The sequence below is a fragment of the Schistocerca americana genome, chromosome 9, assembly GCF_021461395.2.
Source record: "Schistocerca americana isolate TAMUIC-IGC-003095 chromosome 9, iqSchAmer2.1, whole genome shotgun sequence".
Taxonomy (NCBI): Eukaryota; Metazoa; Arthropoda; class Insecta; order Orthoptera; family Acrididae; genus Schistocerca; species Schistocerca americana.
This window is the reverse complement of record NC_060127.1, coordinates 30,222,628-30,247,799: the sequence shown is the minus strand read 5'-3', so window position 1 is coordinate 30,247,799 and position 25,172 is coordinate 30,222,628. Positions and strand designations below refer to the sequence as shown.

At 45.2% G+C, this 25,172-nt stretch overlaps 1 pseudogene; it reads right to left on the bottom strand.

Annotated features, from left to right (window-relative positions):
- Nucleotides 1–7,133: 7,133 nt before the first annotated feature.
- LOC124551428 lies at nt 7,134–7,251 on the bottom strand (annotated as a pseudogene).
- Between the last annotated feature and the right edge of the window lie 17,921 nt (nt 7,252–25,172).

The following is a 25,172-nucleotide window of genomic DNA, read 5'->3' as shown; positions in this document are numbered from 1 at the left end:
AAGTCTATGTTTGATACTAGTAGACTTCTCTTGGCCAGGAATGTCCTTTTGGCCATTGGTAGTCTGTCCTCCTTGCTCCGTCTGCCATTGGATATTTTGCTCCCTAGGCAGCAGAATACCTTTACTTCATCTACGTCTTGACAATCAATTCTGATGTAAAATTTTCCTCTGTTCTCATTTCAGCTACTTCTTATTAATCTCTTCTTTCTTCGGGAATCTGATACCAAATTCTTATTATGTGGTAGTAATTTACGTGCATGCTACAGAACGCACGTTTTGGTTTACATCTTCATGACTATTCTGCAATTCACAATTAAGAGCCTAGCTGAGCGTTTATTGAGACAGTTTCAAGCTATTTCTCCATCGTTCCGAACAGTAAGGGAGAAACGAACATTAAACATTTCCGTGCAAGCTCCGTCTTCCTTCAGGTTATTACGATGGTCATTTCTCCCTATGTAGGTGGGCTGGTGATTGAAAACCCATTCCAAGATCCTCCCACAGCGAAAAACGGCTCCGTTTCAATGATTCCCATCCCATTTCACGTATCATATCCGTGGCACTCTCTTCTGTTTCACGATAATACAAAATCTACTGCCTTCTTTAAACTCTCTAGACCTCCTCTGTCGATCCTATCGGATGTGTGTGACTCACTGCACAACAGTGCTCCAGAAGAGGGGGGGGGGGATAAGCGTCGTGCAAGCAGTCTTTTAACAGTCCTGTTGCCTTTACTAAGCCATCTTGCCAATGACTGGCAGTCTTTGGTTCCCTTTCTCCACAACATTAGTTACGTGATAGGTCAAATTTAAGTTACTCATAACTGTATTTCTTTTTTAACTATTTCGTTGATTCACAGACATTAGATTTGTGTGCTTTATCGTGTAGCCGAAATTTTGTTAATTCCCTTTGGTACTCATCTGGATGACACCACGGTTTTCATTATTTACAATCAATTGGCACTTTTCTCACCATACAAGTATCTTGTCTAAATCATCTTGGATTTGGTTTTCAATCATCTGATGACTTTACAAGACGGTAAATGATAGCATTACCTGCAGACACTTTAAGAAGGCAGTTCATATTGGTCCCAAATCGTTTATACTTATAAGAAACAGCCCAGAGCCTGTAACACTTTCCTGGAGAATGCCAGATATTATTACTGCGATACCCGAAGACTTTCCATCAATTTGATTAGAAGTCGCCTGTGAGGAATGGTTTAAAGAAACTTATGGATACGTAAAAATATGCAATACATTTGGAATCCCCCGGTGGCGGTTCTTTAAGTTTGTGCGCAAAGTTAAGTAGATAATGGGAAATTACGGCCTTCACCATAGTCATTTACATAAATCTGAATGAGATTGACGGTATCTGAACGGAACAAAATTTATTTAACTATTACTTTTGTTATTGAAAGTGTTTTCTAAACTGGTTGGTTGCATGTAAGTTAATATAGTGAAAATACCAAATAGAAGCATTGATTAAATACTCAAATTTGGCCGGCCGCGGTGGCCGTGCGGTTCTGGCGCTGCAGTCCGGAACCGCGGGACTGCTACGGTCGCAGGTTCGAATCCTGCCTCGGGCATGGGTGTGTGTGATGTCCTTAGGTTAGTTAGGTTTAAGTAGTTCTAAGTTCTAGGGGACTTATGACCTGAGATGTTGAGTCTCATAGTGCTCAGAGCCATTTGAAATACTCAAATTTAATCACAAACACATGTATTACATGTGAAAATTGTTACCATTATGTTTCCAAATTCAGGCAAGGTTTTAAGTGGATAACATTGCTACTTGCCCATCTACGAATTTACCATTTGCTCACTTGAGTGTTTACACTCCAATAAGGTACGAGTATAAATGTATTCTATATAATCCTGCGTATTCCTGACCGAAATAGTGGTTGGAAGTAGGTGACTATCCCCCGATGTTCACACATTCAGTGTAGATGCTCAAACAGGCGTTCGTCTTGGCTTGTGCAAGTGTGAAATCGAATTGAGCCACTCTATTGATGCTACGAATTATGCTCAACGTGAATACTTCTGTGCTGCACCGAGATGTACATTGCGGAAGTGCTGGCTCCGTCGTGAAAATGACGTCAAATAAATGGTTCAAATGGCTGAGCACTATGGGACTTAACATCAGAGGTCATCAGTCCCATAGAACCCAGAACTTCTTAAACCTAACTAACCTAAGGACATCACATACATCCATGCCCGAGACAGGATTCGACCTGCGACCGTAGCGGTCGCGTGGTTCCAGACTGAAGCGTCTAGAACCGCTCGGCCACACCTACCGGCCTAAGATGGCGTCAGCAGCACTGTGACCGTACAAGCTGTGGTGGGAGACTAGAGCCGCAGTTTCCCGCCGCAGAGCACGTGGCTGGCGGTTGCTACGGGGCCGAGGCGAGCGTTGGAAAAACCGGAGAGTGAGCTCGGCAGGGGAGCGTATGGCTATTTTGTGTGGTTGGAGGAATTTATATGCCAGAAAAAAACTGATAAAAACAGAGGTGAGAGTTGTCACTCATGGACAGAAAATTGTGTAAAGCTAAATTATCTAGACGCGCCACAACAATATGGAATAGTTTAAAAGTTACTGTTGTCTTAAAAATTGTAAATGTATGAAAGTTCACAAGCTAGTATCTTGGCAGTGCTTTGGCCAATTAATATGAACAAAGTGTTTACGGATGCGGCTAGTACAGCTGCGTCGAGCAATCATAGTCGATTTAGCACAGTGTGTACCATTCTTGAATGAGACGTCGGAACATGGTTTTTGGCAATAAATAAATTTAAGGAGACGAAACTAGCGGGAGCATTCTAAAGTTTAAAGTGGTAGATGGGTAATTAAGTATGTATTTTTATTTGTTTATTTATGTTTAGTATCAAAAATCCAGGAAAAGCAATATCACGTCACACGAACATTGCTTGTGAAGAAACGGTGGCACATACAGAAAATTGGACCTTAAATTGTTGTTGCCCGGAAACTTTCCACGTTTTTCAATGTGTCATATGTGTTTTTGTGTTTAGTTTCAGAATATTCCTAATTCTTTTTGGCAAATATTGTTTTGAGTTAGGCAGTCGTTTCATGGGTGCATAGGGCGGCCATCTTTGACGACAGGGCACTTGGTTTTGAGCGACGCTAAGAGCCGAACATGCAGCGCATCTGGGGGTAGTAGTGGGTTGGTAGCCACTTCGAAAGCGATCAAGTGGAGAGCAATAGCCGGCCGAAGTGGCCGAGCGGTTCTAGGCGCTACAGTCTGGAACCGCGCGACCGCTACGGTCGCAGGTTCGAATCCTGCCTCGGGCATGGATGTGTGTGGTGTCCTTAGGTTGGTTAGGTTTAAGCAGTTCTGAGTTCTAGGGGACTGATGATCTCAGAAGTTGAGTCCCATAGTGATCAGAGCCATTTGAACCATTTTTTTGGAGAGCAATATAGCGGTTTACGACAGCATACAAGAGTGTATTTTGTGAATTGTGAACAGACTGTCGAGTGCCGTGATCACGACACATCAATCTTAGAGTGAAGTGCTGCAGCATCAGTTGTTAAAGGCTTCGTAAGGCGAGAATGTTGCGGGCTCAATAGTGATGCAACGCCAAGTCTGTCCTTCCTCTAATGCTACCATCCACGGATTCGATGCGGACACCTCTGCGCCCGAACCGAAAGTTGATTTCTACACTTCGGCACCCAAACCTAAAGTGCTTCCCTTGTGGCGATCCGTAATTCCGTCCTCATTTCTCACCGCCAAACAGTACTAGGAGCCAATTTCAAAATTAAAAAACACCGCCATCCAATCGCACGAATTTTGTCCAAGTAGACAATCTCGCCTAAACAACCCGTCTTCTTCAGACGCCAGTTTACAACATGAACATCTCCTCTTCTACCACGACACAATGAATTCAGCACTGCTCTCTTGACATCACACACTATTATGCCAACCGCATGTCCGCCAAACAGAGATATTAGCCTCGCAACTGCGGACATGAGAAATAAGGAAGCTGTGAGGCTACACTTTGTCTCCTGTACCCCATTCTTTCTACAAGCGGAAGATGTTTATCTTTGGAGGAGGTCCACAAAACACTCGGCACCGCACTGTTCTCGACAGGGACATAAGGCTCTGCAGTCATACAGGTGGACAATAGCTTCCCGCTCTTCAGAATGGCCTTTCCGGCTTCAGTTCTAAGAATTCACCACTCGGGTGGCCAGCCCTTGGGCTGGCCGTTCCCATTTGGCCATGGCGTTCCCTGCTTGCCAATCCAACCCGCTGTTTGTTCTCATGTGCACCAATAACGTTCACAACTTGTGAGCCCGTCACCATGTTAATTTTTTTTTTGGTCATCAGTCTACTGACTGGTTTGATGCGGCCCGCCACGAATTCCTTTCCTGTGCTAACCTCTTCATCTCAGAGTAGCACTTGCAACCTACGTCCTCAATTATTTGCTTGACGTATTCCAATCTCTGTCTTCCTCTACAGTTTCTGCCCTCTACAGCTCCCTCTAGTACCATGGAAGTCATTACCTCATGTCTTAGCAGATGTCCTATCATCCTGTCCCTTCTCCTTATCAGTGTTTTCCACATATTCCCTTCCTCTCCGATACTGCGTAGAACCTCCTCATTCCTTACCTTATCAGTCCACCTAATTTTCAACATTCGTCTATAGCACCACATCTCAAATGCTTCGATTCTCTTCTGTTCCGGTTTTCCCACAGTCCATGTTTCACTACCATACAATGCTGTACTCCAGACATACATCCTCAGAAATTTCTTCCCCAAATTAAGGCCGGTATTTGATATTAGTAGACTTCTCTTGGCCAGAAATGCCTTTTTTTCCATAGCGAGTCTGCTTTTGATGTCCTCCTTGCTACGTCCGTCACTGGTTATTTTACTGCCTAGGTAGCAGAATTCCTTAACTTCATACACTTCGTGATCGTCAATCCTGATGTTAAGTTTTTCGCTGTTCTCATTTCTACTACTTCTCATTACCTTCGTCTTTCTCCGATTTACTCTCAAACCATACTGTGTACTCATTAGACTGTTCATTCCGTTCAGCAGATCACTTAATTCTTCTTCACTTTCACTCAGGATAGCAATGTCATCAGCGAATCGTATCATAGATATCCTTTCACCTTGTATTTTAATTCCACTCCTGAAACTTTCTTTTATTTCCATCATTGCTTCCTCGATGTACAGATTGAAGAGTAGGGGCGAAAGGCTACAGCCTTGTCTTATACCCTTCTTAATACGTGCACTTCGTTCTTGATCGTCCACTCTTATTATTCCCTCTTGGTTGTTGTACATATTGTATATGACCCGTCTCTCCCTATAGGTAACCCCTATTTTTTTCCAGAATCTCGAACAGCTTGCACCATTTTGTATTGTCGAACGCTTTTTCCAGATCGACAGATCCTATGAAAGTGTCTTGATTTTTCTTCAGCCTTGCTTCCAATATTAGCCGTAACGTCACAATTGCCTCTCTCGTACCTTTGCTTTTCCTAAAGCCAAACTGATCGTCACCTAGCGCATTCTCAATTTTCTTTTCCATTCTTCTGTATATTATTCTTGTAAGCAGCTTCGATACATGAGCTGTTAAGCTGATTGTGCGATAATTCTCGCACTTGTCAGCTCTTGCCGTCTTCGGAAATGTGGATGATGCTTTTCCAAAAGTCAGATGGTATATCGCCAAACTCATACATTCTACACACCAACGTGAATAGTCGTTTTGTTGCCACTTCCCCCAATGATTTTAGAAATTCTGATGGAATGTTATCTATCCCTTCTGCCTTATTTGACCGTAAGTCCTCCATAGCTCTTTTAAATTCCGATTCTAATACTGGATCCCCTATCTCTTCTAAATCGACTCCTGTTTCTTTTTCTATCACATCAGACAAATCTTCACCCTCATAGAGGCTTTCAACGTATTCTTTCCACCTATCTGCTCTCTCCTCTGCATTTACCAGTGGAATTCCCTTTGCACTCTTAATGTTACGACCGTTGCTTTTGATGTCACCAAAGGTTGTTTTGACTTCCCTGTATGCTGAGTCTGTCCTTCCGACAATCATATCTTTTTCGATGTCTTCACATTTTTCCTGCAGCCATTTCGTCTTAGCTTCCCTGCACTTCCTATTTATTTCATTCCTCAGCGACTTGTATTTCTGAATTCCTGATTTTCCCGGAACATGTTTGTACTTCCTCCTTTCATCAATCAACTGAAGTATTTCTTCTGTTACCCATAGTTTCTTCGCAGCTACCTTCTTTGTACCTGTGTTTTCCTTCCCAAATGTGTTGGCCCTTTTAGAGATGTCCATTCCTCTTCAACTGTACTGCCTACTGCGCTATTCCTTATTGCTGTATCTATAGCGTTAGAGAACTTCAAACGTATCTCTGATTTCGGAATCTCTGTCTGACCATGATGTAATCTAATTAAAATCTTCCCGTATCTCCCGGCCTTTTCCAAGTATATCTCCTCCTCTTGTGATTCTTGAACAGGGTATTCGCTATTACTAGCTGAAACTTGTTACAGAACTCAATTAGTCTTTCTCCTCTTTCATTCCTTGTCCCAAGCTCATATTCTCCTGTAACCTTTTCTTCTATTCCTTCTCCTACAACGGCATTCCAGTCGCCCATGACTATTAGATTTTCGTCCCCCTTTACATACTGCATTACCCTTTTAATGTCCTCACACACTTTCTCTATCTGTTCATTTTCAGCTTGCGACGTCAGCATGTATACCTGAACTATCGTTGTCGGTGTTGGTCTGCTGTCGATTTTGATTAGAACAACCCGGTCACAGTAACACACCCTCTGCCCTACCTTCCTATTCATAACGAATCCTACACCTGTTATACCATTTTCTGCTGCTGTTGATATTACCATGTTAATGAGGGAACAAAATTAAAATTACGTAGAGCACCGTACTCCTCCTAGTCACCATGACTCTAAACTCTTCCCGAACGGGCCATGAAGGCCCAACGGTACCGACCGGCCGCCGTGTCATCCTCAGCCCATAGGCGTCACTGGATGCAGACATGGAGGGGCATGTGGTCAGAACACCGCTATCCCGGCAGTATGTCAGTTTCCGAAACCGGAGCCGCTACTTCTCAGTCAAGTAGCTCCTCAGTTGGCCTCACAAGGACTGAGTACACCCCACTTGCCAACAGCGCTCGGCAGACCGGATGGTCACCCATCCAACTGCTAGCCCAGCCCGACAGCCCTTTACTTCGGTGATCTGACGGGAACCGGTGTTACCACTGCGGCAAGGCCGATGGCCACCATGACTTGTCTGGAAAATCGTCTGCCGTGTTTCACACTCATTGATTCGTGAGAATAGACAGTTGTGTTTCACAAGAACAATATATTCTAAACACATTTTGGGTGTTTGTCAATAAATCGTTTCCTTCGATGTATGTGATCCAAAATCGTGCTGCAGATCGACGTTGTGGTATCGGTCTGTATTTCAGCGGATTAACATTATTTCCTTTCATGAGTACTGGCGTGGTCTGTGCAAATTTCCATTCATCAAGTACAGATCTTTTGGCGAGAGAGCGGTCGGTTGAATATTGCTAAGTATTGAGCTATTGTATTGGAGACCATACGTTCAATCAAAACAGTCTGTCTTGAACTAATGGGCTTAGCCCTCATTGAATGAGCGTAATTAAAATCAGTGTAAATGAAATTTAAAACAAAAAACACATATCTTGATTATTTAGTGTAATCTTGAACCACGAGATAACCTTCACTATAGGTCTAGAACATAAAAATGTATATCTAAACGTATTCGTCATGAGGAAAATATAATCTCAATAAATTTGTAAGCATTCTCTCATAAATGCATGTTCTTCATTGAATACACAGTTTCAGAATATTACTATCTGCTAGACCTCATTACAATTATATTGGCAGTATATATCTTACATTTGTTAAAAAACTGTGTTCGTGTGTAACTGCCATTCAAGCACGGGAGACTTCGTGATGAAGCTGATGCAGTCAAATACAGAATTGGAATCCTTTCAAACATTCGTTTGTGAACAGTCAGATTCGTTAGGTGGTGTGGGAAAAACCGGTTGCGCAAACGTGCGTGTTCAAAAATGCATGTCGCAATCCGCAGTGCATTAAATATTTATTATCTGCTCGGCGGACATATTTACACAGGGAACAAATGAAGTCCCGCCTGCACGCCGTATTTTTTTGGCGCCTGCGCTGCATGTACATTTCATTATCAGAGGAACGGTGCCGTTCTATTTGGTCTGCCTGCCACGTCCTATTTCTTGTTGCTTCCGCTGACATGAAGGATTTACACAAAAGAGACCGTGTGGGTTTTATGGTAGAAGAAAGATCCATAACGGACAGAAATGGACGGCGAACTTAGTGAATTGTGTGCTATCACAGCGAAAGTTTAACAATACATTTGAGGTATTTGTACCATCTGTTTTCGCTATCTGTATTGTTTGTCTGTGGCGACTCTGGGAGCTCTGCCCATGAAACAACTCAGCCTTCTAGTATGTCCACCGTTGCTGAATATTTTACAGGATGGCTAAAGTACAACTGTAGCGGAATATGTTTACAGTTAAGACTGGTGCTGGACTCACATTTAACGAAAGCCGCAGAAGATGGCAGAAATGGGCAGTGTTGATGTCGGTACAGCATTGTGCTCGAGTTGTCAAACTGTGAGACACGCATGCGTGTGAGGATTATTTGGATGCACCTAACCCTTCAATTTGCCCCACTAGTAGAAGCTGCAGTGGGACAGATCAGGGGATCGTGCAATCGAGGTGTCTCTACTGTTTGTCCGCTCCACACTAACTACCAAAAGAACGGTTCAAATGGCTCTGAGCACTGTGTGACTTAACTTCTGAGGTCATCAGTCGCCTAGAACTTAGAACTAATTAAACCTATCCTAAGGACATCACACACATCCATGGCCGAGGCAGGATTCGAACCTGCGACCGTAGCGGTCGCTCGGCTCCAGACTGTAGCGCCTAGAACCTCACGGCCACTCCGGTCGGCACACCAACTACAAGCTGCAGTCGTTACAGGATTGTCAAGGCGGAGCATGTTGTTGCTCCGTCTAGCTGAAAATATCCATACAGTTGCTCTTCTTCTGCAGGTTGATCCACATATGCTTAACACAGTTTCTGAACATATCGTTTAGCTTGAACAGTTTCGGTGAAAGAATCGTGTTATGGTGTAGACACGAGACATAGCGTTCTCAAACACCAACCTCGAGATTAAACAAGGCCTCTTCAAAATACTGATGCGGATCTTCTGAAGTATCATGCGATATGTTATGTGAGTTCACATACACTGACGGATTCGAGAAGGCCTCTTCGAAGAATTAAAAAACAGCATCCAAAAGCCCTGATTCCACTTCTACATCTACATGAATACTCTGCAAATCACACTGAAGTGCCTAGCGGAGGGTTTTCCTCTATTAGTCCACTCTCGAACAGCAAACGAAAGGAACGAACACCTTTCCGTGCGAACTATGACTTCCCTTCTTTAATTATGATGATCGTTTCTCCGTGTGTAGGACGCCGTCAACAAAATATTTGCACATTCGGAGGATAAAGATGGTGATTGAAATTTCGTGAGAGGATCCCGCTGCAACTAGAAACGCTTTTGTTTCAATTATGTCTACACCAAATCCTGAACCATGTCAGCGACACTCTGTCCCCTACTTTTCCATAGTGTGAACCGTGCTGCCCTTCTTTGAACTTTCTCGGTGTACTTTGTTAACACTATCTGGTGTGGATACCACACCGCGCAGCAGTACTCCAAAATAGGATGGACGAGCGTAGTATAGGCATTCTCTTTAGTAGATATGTTACATCTTGTAAGTATTCTGACAATAAAACGCAGTCTTTGATTCTTTGTGTCCTTTCCAATTCAAGTTGCTTGTAATTCTAATTTCTAGGTATTTAGGTTTTTTTTAATTTACATTCAGATTTGATTGATTTCGTGTCCAACCGAAGTCTTACGGATTCCTTTCAGCAGTCATGTGGATGACCTCACAGTTTGCATAATTGAGGGTCAACAGTCAATTTTCGCACCATGCAGATATCCTGTCTACACTGTTTTGCAATTTGGTTTCATCTTATAATGACTACTAGATGATAAACAATCAAAGACGGCTGCTCAGATTATCTCCTAAATTGTTTATTTTGATAATGGACAGCAGAAGACCTATACCAGGAATATCTTCAGTCTTACTCGGTGACTTCCCACCAGTTTCTACGAACTGTGTCTTCTCTGACAGGAGATCACGAATGCAGTTGCATAACTGAGATTATGTTCCAAGAGCATGCGATTTAATTACAGGTATCTTGTAAGGTTTGGTGTCGAAACCTATCTAAATGAATTGAAACCTGTCGAAATGAGGTAAGTTTTTATCACAAGGCGAAACCAGTAAATCCGTATATCCCAGCCAAGTAAATCTAATGTCATTCCGTAATCGTGGCCGGCCGAAGTGGCCGTGCGGTTAAAGGCGCTGCAGTCTGGAACCGCAAGACCGCTACGGTCGCAGGTTCGAATCCTGCCTCGGGCATGGATGTTTGTGATGTCCTTAGGTTAGTTAGGTTTAACTAGTTCTAAGTTCTAGGGGACTGATGACCTCAGCAGTTGAGTCCCATAGTGCTCAGAGCCATTTGAACCATTTGAACCGTAATCGTGAACATAACAATGGCGCGCTCAATTCTTTCGCTGAGGTAAACTTCACAAAATACGTCCCGTCACGGCGGTAAAAATTTAACGGCATCCTAATATATATTCTATTGTATTGCGAAACTAATAGCGGTATCTATTGGTTACTTGGTGTACTACACCGGTACTAAGAGTAGCATCGAAACTACTATGCTTAAGAAGTATGGAAGATTGAGTTTAACGTCCCATCGACTTCGAGGAAATTAGAAACGGAGCACAAGCTCGGATTGTGCCATAGATGGGGAAGGAAATGGGCCATCACTGCATTTGCCTTGAGCGATTTAGGAAAATTACGAAAAACCTGAATCTGGATGGCTGGAAGAGGGCTTGAACCGTCATCCGCCCGAATCCATGCTCTGATTGCCCATATTTTATTATGATGATCGTTTCTCCCTATGTAGGTTAATGTCAACAAAATATTTTCTCATTCGTATGAGAAAGTTGGAGACTGAAATATTGTGAGAAGATTCCGCCGCAACGAAAAACGGCATTGTTTTAATGATGTCCATCCCAAATTATGTATCATGTTCGTGACACTTTCCTCCTTATTTCGGGATAATACTAAAGTTGCTGCTGCTCATTCAAGTTTCTCAATGTACTCTGTTAATCCTATCTGGTAAGGATCCCACACCGCGCAACAGTACTAGGAAAGAGGATGGACAAGCCTAGTGTAGGCAATATCTTTAGTAGGACTGTTATATTTTATAATATCTTGCCAATAAAATGTAGTGTTTGGTCAACCTTCTCCACAGCATCTTCTGTGTGTTCCCTCCAACTTCAGTTGTTCGTAATTGTAATTCCTAGGTATTTAATAGAATTTACGGCTTTTAGATTTCGTTGATTTATCATGTAACCGAAGTTTAACGGATTCCTTTGAGCACTTATATTGATAGTTCGCCCTTTTCATTATTTAGGGTCAATTGCCAATTTTTGCACCATACAGATACCTTTTCGAAACCATTTTGCGATTTGTTTTGATCTTTTGAAGACTTTACTAGACAATAAACAACAGCATCACATTAGAAAACGAAAGACTGCTGCTCCGACTGTCTCGTAAAACTTTTATACAGAGAAGGAACAACCGAGGGTCTATAACATGAACTTATAGAACGCCAGATATCACTTGTGATATACTCGATAACTTTCCGTCAGTTACAAAGACCTGTGAACTGTCTGACAGGAAATCAAGATTCCAGTCACACAACGGAGACGATATTCCACAAGCACGCTATTTCACTATAAGCTGCTTGTGTGATACACTGTCAAATGCCTTCTGGAAATCTAGTGATACTAAAGCAATTTGAAATCCCTTGTCAATAGCACTCAACACTTCATGCGAATAAGGAGCTAGTTGTGTTTTACAGGAACAATGTTTTATAAATCTCTGTTGACTGTGTGTCAATAGACGGTTCTCTTCGAGGTAATTAATAATGTTCGAACAGAATATATGTTCCAAAATCCTACTGCATACCGACGTTAATGGTGTGGGCCTGCAATTTAGTGGAGTACTCTTACTACCCTTCTTGAACATTGGTCTGACCTGTCCAACTTTCCAGTCTTTGGGTAAGAATCTTTCGCCTAACAAGCGGTTATATATGATTTAAGCTTAGAGCTATTGGATCAGCACACTCTGAAAGGTACCTAATTGTTATACAGTCTCGACAGGAAGACTTGGTTTTGTTAAGTGATTTAAGTTGCTCTACTACACTGAGGATATCTACTTCTAAATTAACTCATGGTGGTAGCTGTTCTTGATTCGAATTCTGGAAAATTCACTTCGTCTTCTTTGTTGAAGGAATTTCAGAGGGCATATTTAGTAACTCTGCTTTTGCGGCACAGTCCATGCTGAGTTGATATAAATATACGGAGACAGTGCACCATAATATTACATGGTGGTTAACGGTCGGACACTCTTCCAATTTAGTGAAACCAGTCTGAATGGCTCAAGAATAAAATGGGAAAGTACCTCTCTGTGAAGAACCGGGAATCGCAAGAGAATATTGGCACCCGTGGGGTGAAATAGGAGGGTCATTCGTGTACTTATCACCTTCTGCAATTTGGCACATAGAGTTCTAACACAGGCTGTTAGTGGAAAATTATGGCTTTCCTTTGGCGCATCATTGGTTTGGTGATTTCTGCAGTCAAGGCAGATATCGCGATTTACAGAACTTTGCGGATTTACAGTGTCAAAACTACTCTGTCCTTTTTTCAGACGGGCCTTATCGAGGTTCTGAAAAGCAGAGTTGCAAGATTCTGGTGTGAAAATTCCAGCGACTATTCTCAACAGGAAATGAACACAGCTGCACTGTACCTGCCCAGTATCCTTCCACACTTCCAGCAAGGACACTCCCTAATGCCGTTGCACAACTAAAGCGCAATAGAGGATTAAGTTGACAATTTATGCCGGAACAGGACCTCTATCGGGATTTACCACTTCTCGTGAGTGCTTGGCTTAATCGATTCGGCAATCCGAATACTGTCCATCATCGACCCAAGTAGCCAACTTATCGCTCGCTTCAATGTAGCGCCCTCTCGCAACTTACTGTTTCTCGTAGAAGTTCAGACATGTCCAACAGAACAGACACTACTCGTATATACAGATAAATTTCTGTGATAACGTCACGGCTCCATGACGTTTGCTTTAATGTGGAAGCACTAATATCGCCAAACTCCTACAGGTATCCATCTACATCTACATCTACGTGATTACTCTTCTATTCACAATAAAGTGCCTGGCAGACAGTTCAATCACCACCTTCAAGCTGTCTCTCTACCTTTCCACTCTCGGACGGCGCGCGGGAAAAACGAGCACTTAAATTTTTCTGTGCGAGCCCTAATTTCTCTTATTTTATCGTGAGGATCATTTCTCCCTATGTAGGCGGGTGGCAACAGAATGTTTTCGCAATCGGAGGAGAAAACTGGTGATTGAAATTTCATGAGAAGATCCCATCGCAACGAAAAACGCCTTTGTTTTAATGATTGCCACTCCAATTCACGTATCATGTCTGTAACACTATCTCCCCTATTGCGCGATAATACAAAACGAGGTGCCCTTCTTTGTACTTTTTCGATGTCGTCCGTCAGTCCCACCTGATGCGTATCCCACACCGCACAGTAATACTACAGAATAGGGCGGACAAGCGTAGTGTAAGCAGTCTCTTTGGTAGACCTGCAATGAATCACCGTCTTTGGTTGGCTCTACCCACAACATTATCTACGTGATCGTTCCAATTTAGGGTATTTGTAATTGTAATAGCTAGGTATTTAGTTGAATTTACAGCCTTCAGATTTGTGTGACTTATCGCGTAATTGAAATTTAGCGGATTTCCTTTAGAACTCATGTGAATAACTTCGCACTTTTCTTTATTCAGGGTCAATTGCCACTTTTCGCACCATACAGATATCTTATCTAAATCATTTTTCAAATCGTTTTGGTCATTTGATGACTTTACAAGACGGTAAATGACAGCATCATCTGCAACCGATGTAAGACGGCTACTGAGATTGTCTCCCATGTCGCATCAGGAACAATAGAGGGAACGCTGAATATTATTTCTGTTTTAATCGATGACTTGCCGTCTATTAGTACGAACTGTGACCTTTCTGACAGTAAATCACGAATCCAGTCGCACAACTGATAATCAGTAATCAATAATATAAGAGTAAGTAGTCAATGGGCAAGGGACGATGCATTACAGGGTGTGGTAAGTTCAATATTATGCGTTCGAAGTTTGGAATGATGGAAGGCATGAGAATAATGCAATAATATCAGTTAACATGATAGGTCGTGAATATGTTTAAGGAAAGAAGCTAAGGTTCCCATTTATGTGAGCGGCTCGAAAACTTCTTAAGGAACAGATCTCAATACGTGATCTCGTCGGCGAGTGTTCATCAGAGACAAGGATATCGTCCGTAGTGCACCGGGGAATTGCATTAAGACGCTATTATTTTCTATATACATTGTTGTCCATAATTAAAGGAAGAAATGGAAATTTTACAAGGTTGCATTTATTTTGCCACAAAACAGTGTGAATGGGAGACGGTGAAGTGGAGCAAGTCCAAAGAATACAGGATGTAATTAACTGCAACATCCATAACGGTAGAGAGAAAGGTTCTTCGGTTTTTCCAACTTAATAGATTTGCACACACATACCGACAGCTGGTTAATGTGCTCAGTATGGTGTGTCACCGAGTCGGATAGCAGTACAGGTCTGACAATAACACGACATGCTGTGAACGGTGTCATCAATCTCATGTTGAGGCAACAACGGCCAATCTTCCTGCAGAGCTGCTCGCAAGTATTGGAGGGTGGTTGCGGGATGCTGACGTGATACAACACGTGTCCCTAGTGCGTCCCAGACCTGCTCTATGGGATTCAAATCGGAAGAGTGAGCAGATCAAGTCTTGCGTGCAGTATTTTCCAAGAGAACATTACCTACCCGTGCTCTATGAGGTCGAGCATAACCGTCCATCAGTACGAAATGTGGGCCCACAGCACCTTGCAACAAGCGCACACGAGGTCCCAAGTTATCGTCGCGATACCTAAGAGCAGTTAAAACTTGTCAATTTACCCTTTCAATTTCATGAAGAGTTGTCAACAAAATCCCGGCCCACACCATTAGGGGAATTGGAAATAAGCGTTTGGCGTCATTGGCCGGGAGGTCCCTTACGGGGCAGGCCCGGCCGCCTTGGTGCAGGTCTTATTACATTCGACGCCACACTGGGCGACCTGCGAGCCGGATGATGATGAAATGATGACGAAGACAACACAACAGACAGTCCTACAGCGGAGAAAACCCCTGACCCACTCGGGAATCGAACCCGGGCCCCTTAGGACGGCAGTTCGTCACGCTGCCCATTCAGCTATCGGGGTGGACGACACCATAAGCGATACTTCTCGATATAGGTCTCTATGCATAACGTTTGGATCCATAAATCGTGTTCCACGTTCTCTCCAAACGTGAATCTGTCGAGAATCATCACTCTACAGACCAAACTGGGACTCACCTGGGTAAAGAACATTGGCCCACTGTTCGATCGTCCAGGTGGCATGTTGAAGACTCCACTCTAGACCTTCCTTTCTGTGAAGAAGCACAGAGGCACACATACAGAAGGTCTTCGACAGTAAAGGCCACTCTGCCAAAGCCTTTTGTACACAGTCTGCCTCAAAACAACACTTCCAGTGGATGCTGAGAGCTCAGATACCAGTTGCCGTGGTATACTAAGGCGGTAGCCTCGTGTGCTTATAGCCAAATAAGGGTCATCTCTTTCTAATGTCATACGTGGTCGAACAAGCGCTAGTCTCCGGAGTTCAGTTTCGGTTTCTATAAATTGTCGCAACATCCGAGAAACAAAAAAGAGATTCCCATTAAGTCATCGGGCAACATCAATTTGTGCCTGTGCTGCTTCCATTTTTCCTATGACCCTCCAGCGCAGAAAGTGTGTTAGGCGTCTTCTGTGACTGTACGCAGCTATTCTGCGTGTGGGACTACCCGGAAAATACAGCCCGTTTCAAAAGTGCCATGAAGTCATCGTTGGCGTGGTTTTCCATGGACCGGAATGCCATCTTCCATTCAGAACAAAAATAATGGTTCAAATGGCTCTGAGCACTATGGGACTTAACATCTATGGTCATCAGTCCCCTAGAACTTAGAACTACTTAAACCCAACTAACCTAAGGACAGCACACAACACCCAGCCATCACAAGGCAAAGAAAATCCCTGATCCCGCCGGGAATCGAACCCGGGAACCCGGGCGTGGGAAGCAAGAACGCTACCGCACGACCACGAGATGCGGGCATTCAGAACACTATGGTACGGACATCTGTTGATAGTTTGTAAGATTATGTCATGAATTAGACACAGCGTGGGGTAACAGCGATTAGTTGCTTTAATTTTTTGCGCGAGTGTGTATATATGATCAGAAGGACAAAGTGCGTATCAATCTATAGATATTTGCTGATGATACTGTGGTGAATGGGAAAGCGCCGGCTTTGAGTGACTGTAGACGGTGTGACGAATAGCAGCTAGCTGTAAATGTCGAAATTTTAACGCCGATGAGTAGGAAAAACAGACCCATAATATTCGAATATAGCATTAGTAGTGTACTACTTGACACAGTAATGTCGATTAAATATCTAGGCATATCGTTCTAAGCAATATGAAATGGAATGAGCACGTAAGGACTGTATAAGGAAAGATGAATGGTCGACTTCCGTTTATTGGGAGGATTTTAAGAAAGTGGGGTTCACCTGTAAAGGAGACCTCATGTGAGACACTAGTGCGACCTAGTGTTGACTATTCGAGTGTTTAGGAATGATTAAATGTGTGTGAAATCTTATGGGACTTAACTGCTAAGGTCATCAGTCCCTAAGCCTACACACTACTTCACCTAAATTTTCCTAACGACAAACACACACACCCACGCCCCAGGGAGGACTCGAACCTCCGCCAGGGCCAGACGCACAGTCCACGACTGCAGCGCCCTAGACCGCTCGGCTAATCCCGCGCGGCGAGTGTTTAGGATACGCACCAGATCAGGCTAAAGGAAGACATCGAAGCAATTCAGATATTTGATTAACATGTGGTTCAAATGGTTCAAATGGCTCTGAGCACTATGGGACTCAACTGCTGTGGTTATCAGTCCCCTAGAACTTAGAACTGCTTAAACCTAACTAACCTAAGGACATCACACACATCCATGCCCGAAGCAGGATTCGAACCTGCGACCGTAGCAGTTCCACGGTTCCGGACTGCGCGCCTAGAACCATGAGACCACCGCGGCCGGCTGATTAACATGTGGATTCACTGCTGCCAAAAAAGACGATGACCCAAGAGTGCTGAATGAAGGTGATTCTGAGTTCAAAAAAATGGCTCTGAGCACTATGGGACTTAACATCTATGGTCATCAGTCCCCTAGAACTTAGAACTACTTAAACCTAACTAACCTAAGGACAGCACAGAACACCCAGCCATCACGAGGCAGAGAAAATCCCTGACCCCGCCGGGAATCGAACCCGGGAACCGTGATTCTGAGTGTGGTGTGGGAGTACCATAGCGTGGCGCTACTGAATATCCTGAAATCAAATGTTCAAATGCGTGTGAAATCCTATGGGACTTAACTGCTAAGGTCATCAGTCCCTAAGCTTACACACTACTTAACCTAAATTACCGTAAGAGCAAACACACACGCCTGTGCCCGAAGGAGGACTCGAACCTCCGCCGGGATGAATATCCTCGTGAGAGTTAAACCAATACTGATGCATATAGCGAAATCTCCTGACTCTACAGCATGCTGTCAGGACGAAACCATCGAAATGGATGTTTCACTCCACTCAGGCCCTCCGCGCACTTTCGACCCTTATGTGTGTCGACCCTTATAACTGTGGCAGGGAGGTAGTTTGCTGCGAGACGTGACAGGACACCACACTGGCTGCAGTTTAATCTCCGGCCGTGGCGTTAATGGCGGCCAGACCATTAGTTGGCCTCGCCCACCTGGCATCAATCAGGCGATAATCAGCCGATCAGTAGCGCCTCAAGCCCTCCCCTTCCTCTCCCCTCCCCCCCCCCCCCCAACACTCTGATCGCCGTCTATTTCGGCCGCTGCCAATTGCTCTCCCTCATAGCTTCCATCCATTCCTTTAATGTCTGTCAACCTTACGACTAATGGCACTGCAAACAAACAGTGAAGTCGTTGTGTTTGGAGCGTATTTCGGGATGACAGGCGCTGTATATTACTAACTGCCGTTCTAATGCTGGCAGTGTATCAGACATCGGAGAACTGGGTTAATGCACAGATAATGTGGACTTCTCCCTGTAAAGGAATTGATAATTCTGAGTGACATTACTTTCTTGCCTTTCTTTTATCTTTTTTACATAACTACAGTACAGGAAGATTATCTACAGCTACATATATATCGACAGTTACATAACTACTCTGCAGTTAACATTCATGTTCCTGGCAGAGGGTGCCTCGAACCATGTTAAGACTCTTTCCCTACCGATCCACTCTCTGACAACACAGGGGAAAAATGAACACTTTAATATTTCTGTAAGAGCTTCGATTTCTCTTATTTTGTTGTAATGATAGTTCATAGCTACGTAGATAGGCGACAGTAAAATATTTTCACACTGAGAGGAAACAAATGAAATGATCGAATGACACTGTTGGACGGGAGGCCCCATGCGGGGGAGTTCGGCCGCCGTATTGCAAGTCTATTTCAGTTGACGCCACTTCGGCGACTTGCGAGTCAATGATGATAAAGGACACACAAGACCCAGTCATCTCGAGGTAGAGAAAATCCCTGACCCGCCGGGAATCGAACCCGGAATCCCGAGCACCGGAAGCAAGAACGCTATCAGAAGGCCACGTGCTGCGGACACTCTTGAGTCGAGAAAGCTGGTGATTGAAAGTTCATGAAAAAGTCTCGATGCAATGAAAACACCTTCGTTTTAATGACTGCATTTGAATTCCGTTACACTCTCTTCCTTATTTCGCGATAATATAAGACAAGCTGCCTTTCTTTGACCTTTATCGATGTCCTCCGTCAATCGTAGCTGGTAAGAATCCCATGCAGCAAAGCAGTACTGTTGCAATGGACGGACAACCACAGTGTATGCGGTCTCTTTAGCAGACCTGTTGCATCTTCTAAGCATTCTGCAATAAAACACGGTCTTCGGTTTACCTTCTCCAAACGTCATCTATGTGATCGTTCTAGTTTAAGTCTTTCGTAATCGTAATTCCCATGTATTGAGTCGAACTGAAAGCCTTTTAATTTTTGTGACTTATCGTGTCATCGAAATATAATGTATTTCTCTTTATACTCATGTGGATTACCTCACACTTTTTTTTATAGAGAGAAAATGGCCACTTGTTGCACCATTCATATATCGTGTCTAAATCATTTCACAATTGGTTCTGATGGCGAAGAGTTCTCGGGCTTCCAGCCGGGTGGCGGTGTCTTCAAACAGCGACGTTTCGACGAGTGACATACTCATCATCTTCTGGCGAAGTGCCGAGACTTTGCGGATGCCGGTCCCTTTATACCTGCGGTGTGCCCCCCACCACCTGGCCGCGGGAGGCTGGGTCCAGAGGAGCCGGCGGGCGAGGTGGAGGGGGAAGCGGGTGCGCCGTTCGTGTCTCCGTCAGAGCATTCTGATTGCGTCTCGTGAGCTGGACGGTTCTCGTTGCGTTCCTGGCGTATTGCGGCTAATGCTGGATTCCAGGCCGCGCTCAGTTGATAGGCTATCAACTGAGCGCGGCCTGGAATCCAGCATTAGCCGCAATACGCCAGGAACGCAACGAGAACCGTCCAGCTCACGAGACGCAATCAGAATGCTCTGACGGAGACACGAACGGCGCACCCGCTTCCCCCTCCACCTCGCCCGCCGGCTCCTCTGGACCCAGCCTCCCGCGGCCAGGTGGTGGGGGGCACACCGCAGGTATAAAGGGACCGGCATCCGCAAAGTCTCGGCACTTCGCCAGAAGATGATGAGTATGTCACTCGTCGAAACGTCGCTGTTTGAAGACACCGCCACCCGGCTGGAAGCCCGAGAACTCTTCGCCAGCTGTATACGCCGGGAAAGCATACACTCACAATTGGTTCTGATGTTTTGATGACTTTAATAGATCGTAAATGACATCATCTGCAAATAATCTGAGACGCCTGCTCAGATTATCTTCTAAATCGTTAGTGTAGATTAGGAACAGCGGAAGGTCTATAATGCTTCCTTAGGGAACGCAGCATATCTCCTCTGTTTTACTCGATGTTATTTCGTCGGTTACTTCGTACTGCGACCTTTGTGAAAGGAAAGCTCGGATAGCTGAAGCGATACTCCATAGGCATGCAATCCATACATTGTCAATTCAAGTATTGTGTACTATAGGAATAAGTATAAGTTTCAATGTCTTATACAACTATTTATTGCTAACGTGTTTATTCATGAGTTCAAAAATGGCTCAAATGGCTGTAAGCACTATGGAACTTAACTTCTGAGGTCATCAATCGCCTAGAACTTAGAACTAATTAAACCTAACTAATCTAAGGACGTCACACACATCCATGCCCGAGGCAGAATTCGAACCTGCGACCGTAGCGGTCGCTCGGCTACAGACTGTAGCACCGAGAACCACACGGGCACTACGGCTGGCTATTCGTGAGTGTCCAGTGTTTTAATCTCACACTATTTCTCAATATTTAACTTTTATTTATTTTAAATAGGTTAATCAGAGAGCTTCCTAAGTGAAGCATGCTCTGGACATGAGGCCATTCTCGTTTAGAGGTGACAGCAAATTGAATAAAGCCTGAACGTAATTAGAAAATGGAGCAGAAAAAAGCTGTAAGGATGCTCAAAAATATTCCTTTGCTTTCAAGAATTTCCGTATTGTTTCTTGTCATAACACGCACATCTCGGAATTATCCCATAATCTGATAAATAAAAACCATTCCATTTTTGGATTTTTTTTTTCGTATGTGATACGCTACAATAGAGCATCACCGGTCCGTCGCGGTCGAACTGTCAGCATCCTGGTAACACTAATTGTGGCCCATGCACCAGATCCATACGTGAGGGCAGGCAAGATAACTGTTCAGTAGATGCGACGCTTGGTATGCAGGTGGAAGTGGGGGAGGGGGGGGGGGGAGTACAAAGACCTGGTCAACTTTTGCCCCTTGTTGGCGACATACTCGACATGACTGTGGAATAGCAGCTTGTGGTCCACCCAGGCCCCAAGATAGGTGGTCGTTGGGGATCAGGGCTCCTGTACACCTGCAATCGAAATATTGCGGCAGAGGACTTGGCGCTGTTTGGTGAAATATACTGTCGTAGTTTTGACGGCATTAAGAACTATTTTGTTCGGTCGGCACCAGGTGATGGTGGCGTCCAACTGTCGTTGGAGGCGGGCGATGACGGCGTCAGTGGTATGGCCAGTGTCATCAGCATATTTTGCCAGGTGGCACACGGGGATGACCGGCATATCATTCACATAGATATTAAAAAGAATGAGAGACAGCACCGATCCTTGGGGACCGCCCGCCGACAGTGGTCGAATGCCAGAAACAATTCCCCATTGAGCCACTAGGAAACTCTTACCACGGAAGAAGTCATCCACAATCTTTATATAAGTATCCGGTATAGGGGTCTGCACCAGCATCTTGTGCACTAGGTTGTCGTGCCAGATCTTGTCGTAGGTGTTCTGCACGTCCAGAAAAAATGCAGCTGTCGTGCTGAAGCCTTTTCTGATGCGTTCAGTGATTCGCAGAACCTGAAGTTCGGCAGAGAAGTGCGGGTTAAATCCGAACTGTTCAGGTAGGATCGTCCCAACCGCCGCCAGACGGTGGGAAAGTCGGTGCAGGATCACAGATTTAAGGATCTTGGCCATGGTATTTTACAGGCTGTTGGGCCTGTTGTTAGTGGGGACCGTAGAATCGAACTGCTTGGGGATCACAATGAGGTATGCTTGCTTCCACTGAGTAGGGAAAAGGCCAGACGTGAGAGAACCTTTTAAAACATTGGTGAACAAGATCAGAGGCGTGCACGGTAGGTGGCAAAGATGTCCATTTAAAGCTCCGTCCAATTCAGGGGCTGACCGGCATCGTTTCCGCCATGGGATGCGCTGGACTTCTTCCATGGACGTCAGATGGGGAGGGGGGCGGGGGTAGACAGAGGTTGACAGTTACGAAAAGCGGCTACAGCTGTCAGGATATCGGTCACAGTCGATCTAACATCGAAAGAGCAGCATCAGTGAGAAGCTGAAGGACTGCAAAGGTCGGAGGCCATTTCGTGGAGTACTTCCAGTGAATACTGACTGGCAACGTTTTTGAATATGGCCACATCCAGAACGTCTGGCTGGCAGTTGGAATGGAGTGGTATATGGGAAGGTTCGTGGGGGACATAGACTGACAGCGCTAAAGTGTCCTCCAGGTCAAAGAGGTTAGAGACCCGAGAATGCCAAGCTTGGTGTGTGGCATTAAGATCTGCCCCAACAATGAGTCCTTTCTCTAGGGTAATGACCTTTGAGAGCCCATCCACCGACCGACGGATTCTGTGTGCAGTGTCACGAATAACATCCCGGATGTGGTGTTTCATGAAGAAGGAGATGATCTGGAGGATTTCGTACATGTCCTCACAAAAGGATGTATCAGTCTCCATCACAGGGGGAGAGTTCTGGGTTGGCTGCCTGCCCCTACGGCCTGCAGGGCAGGTGTATTGGTAGGCAGATTAGGGGTAGGGGCAGAGGGCTGGGAAATGGCTGGTGCCAGAGTGGCTGAGGGAGGGCATCAGGCTGGCCCTGCAAAACAGGAAACGTGACAGTGTCCCATTGCTGTGAGAGAGGTCGATTTGTTCTAGGTTTAGTTTTGGGAAGACGTGAAGAGTTCAGTGCCTTCTGATAAACAGGGCACCCCCTGCAACATGCCATGTGGTGGGGATCGTGGGTTGTGCCCAGGCATCTGGTGCATCCAGGTTGCTCCGAGGTGGGGAGCGTGCAGTTCTCCACTAAATGTGGGCTGGCACACTTAACACACAGGAGTGGTAGGGAGCAGCAATTCCCAGTATGTCGTAGACTTTGGCATTTGCCACATATGATGGGTCTGTTTCAGTCCGGACCTTCCTGTACGGAGGGTACTGGATTTGGTAAATCAGCTTTATGTTCTCCCTACAGCAAAGGGAGACGAGGTGGCGAGGGGAGAAGATCAACGCCCGGGTCTCAGGATCTCTCTTGCTATACTGGTGGATCAAAGGGTCCTCGAAATAGATCCAAAGCAGTTCCTCCTCCTGTGCTGTAACCTCTTCGATCTCCTCTGCCAAAACCTCTGGTAGCATGTCCTTGATGAAGATTTTGGTTAGGCGATTTCCTTACGTCTGGTGAGTAAAGGAGGACATCACCCTTGATTTGACAAATAAGATAACAGTTGTCCCCACTGTCGAGCAGGTATTTCACATGATCTTCTTTGTAAACAGCCTGCAATGGCCTAAGATGAGCCGCTGGATGTCAGTGTTCAGTTTTGTATAATTTGTGACGTTATACGTCACAATAGGGGATCATCTTCTCTTTTTCCAGAGGGCTTGATGGGGTCTTTTGAGATGGAGTTTCGGGAGCAGAACCCATTTCCTCATCCACAGAACCATCCGGGCGACGTCCCCCAGGAGGGAGGTATCGGAACTCGATCTGCTGTCGCCATGGTCCACGTTGGCGGAGGAGTGTCTGGAGCGACGGCCAGAGGTCTCTGCAACTCGGTAAGAGTGCCCAGAAGACTCACCACGGTGGTGGGACAACTGAGGAAGTGGTGCACTGGTATGAAGAGCCGGGTGGTGGTCAGAGACAGCAGAGGAGGTTGCCGCCTCACTACGAGAAAGATCAAATACTAAGCGGTCAGATGAGGAGGTGGCAGACGACGACACGGATATGGGACAGTGCACAGTCATCACGGTGATCACGGTGATCAGTTTTAGTGCCTGTGGTATCCAACAGTGATTTGTGTTGGTTGGCGCTACTCAAACACTCCTTCGCCCACTGCGATGTGAGCGGAACAGCAGGCGCGATTGGAAGCCGGGGTGAGCGGCGTCTCCGGCGCGAGTCACCACGTTAGGCGGCGGTGGAAGTGTCAGAGAGCCGCGACCGTTGCTCCGCGGACTTCTCCATGGTAGACATGTGTCCGTCTGTCGTAGCTAGGGGTCCTGCACGAGAGGACTACTCACACCAAAAGACTTTCCAGCTAATCTGGGGCAAAAAATACGAAAGACCAACGCCGAAAAGGCAGGTAAACAACGCTGATATACGGTGAAAAGTTCATCGATGCGACACGGAAACGCATGCATACAAGAAAACACTTCCAGGGATCCAACGTGTAGCACATATGGATGTTAGATTCTCTTGTTTTTTTTTCCTTTATCGATTTTCGATTCACTACTCCCCCCCCCCCACCAGCAGAGGGGGGGGGGCAGTCTGACAGCAGATTAATACAATGCTCTACAGCCGATAGAAGAGTTAAACAACATAATGGTAAAACAACAAACATTGTAAAAATGGCGGTAAAGCGGTGACTTAGTGAATAACAGCAAGGTGGCAAGTTGCGAAATTTGAAAGAGAAAAACACAGCGTTGACGATGCAGATGAAGACACACAGTAAGTGGACGGGCACAATTAAAGAAACACGGCAACAGTCTGGTGTCTGTTCGCACGAGATAAGAAACACAACTAACGACAGTATGGTGTCTGTTGGCAACACTGACAGGGGATGCACAGCACTGAACTTTCACTGATAACAGCACTGTAGAGGCCACACAGCAGCAAATGGGGGCGGGGGGAGGACCCAGAACGATAACGGGAAAAAAAGGGGGAGGAGAGGAAAAGAGAAAGGGGGGAGCCGATGCAGGAAGAGGAAATAGGAAAGGTGGGGGGGGGGGGCAGGGCGGACGCGAGAAGGATTGGGGAAGGCAGCAGAGGTGAAAGCAAAAGAGCCCAGGGGAGAGAAGGGAGTCAGAGAGAGGGT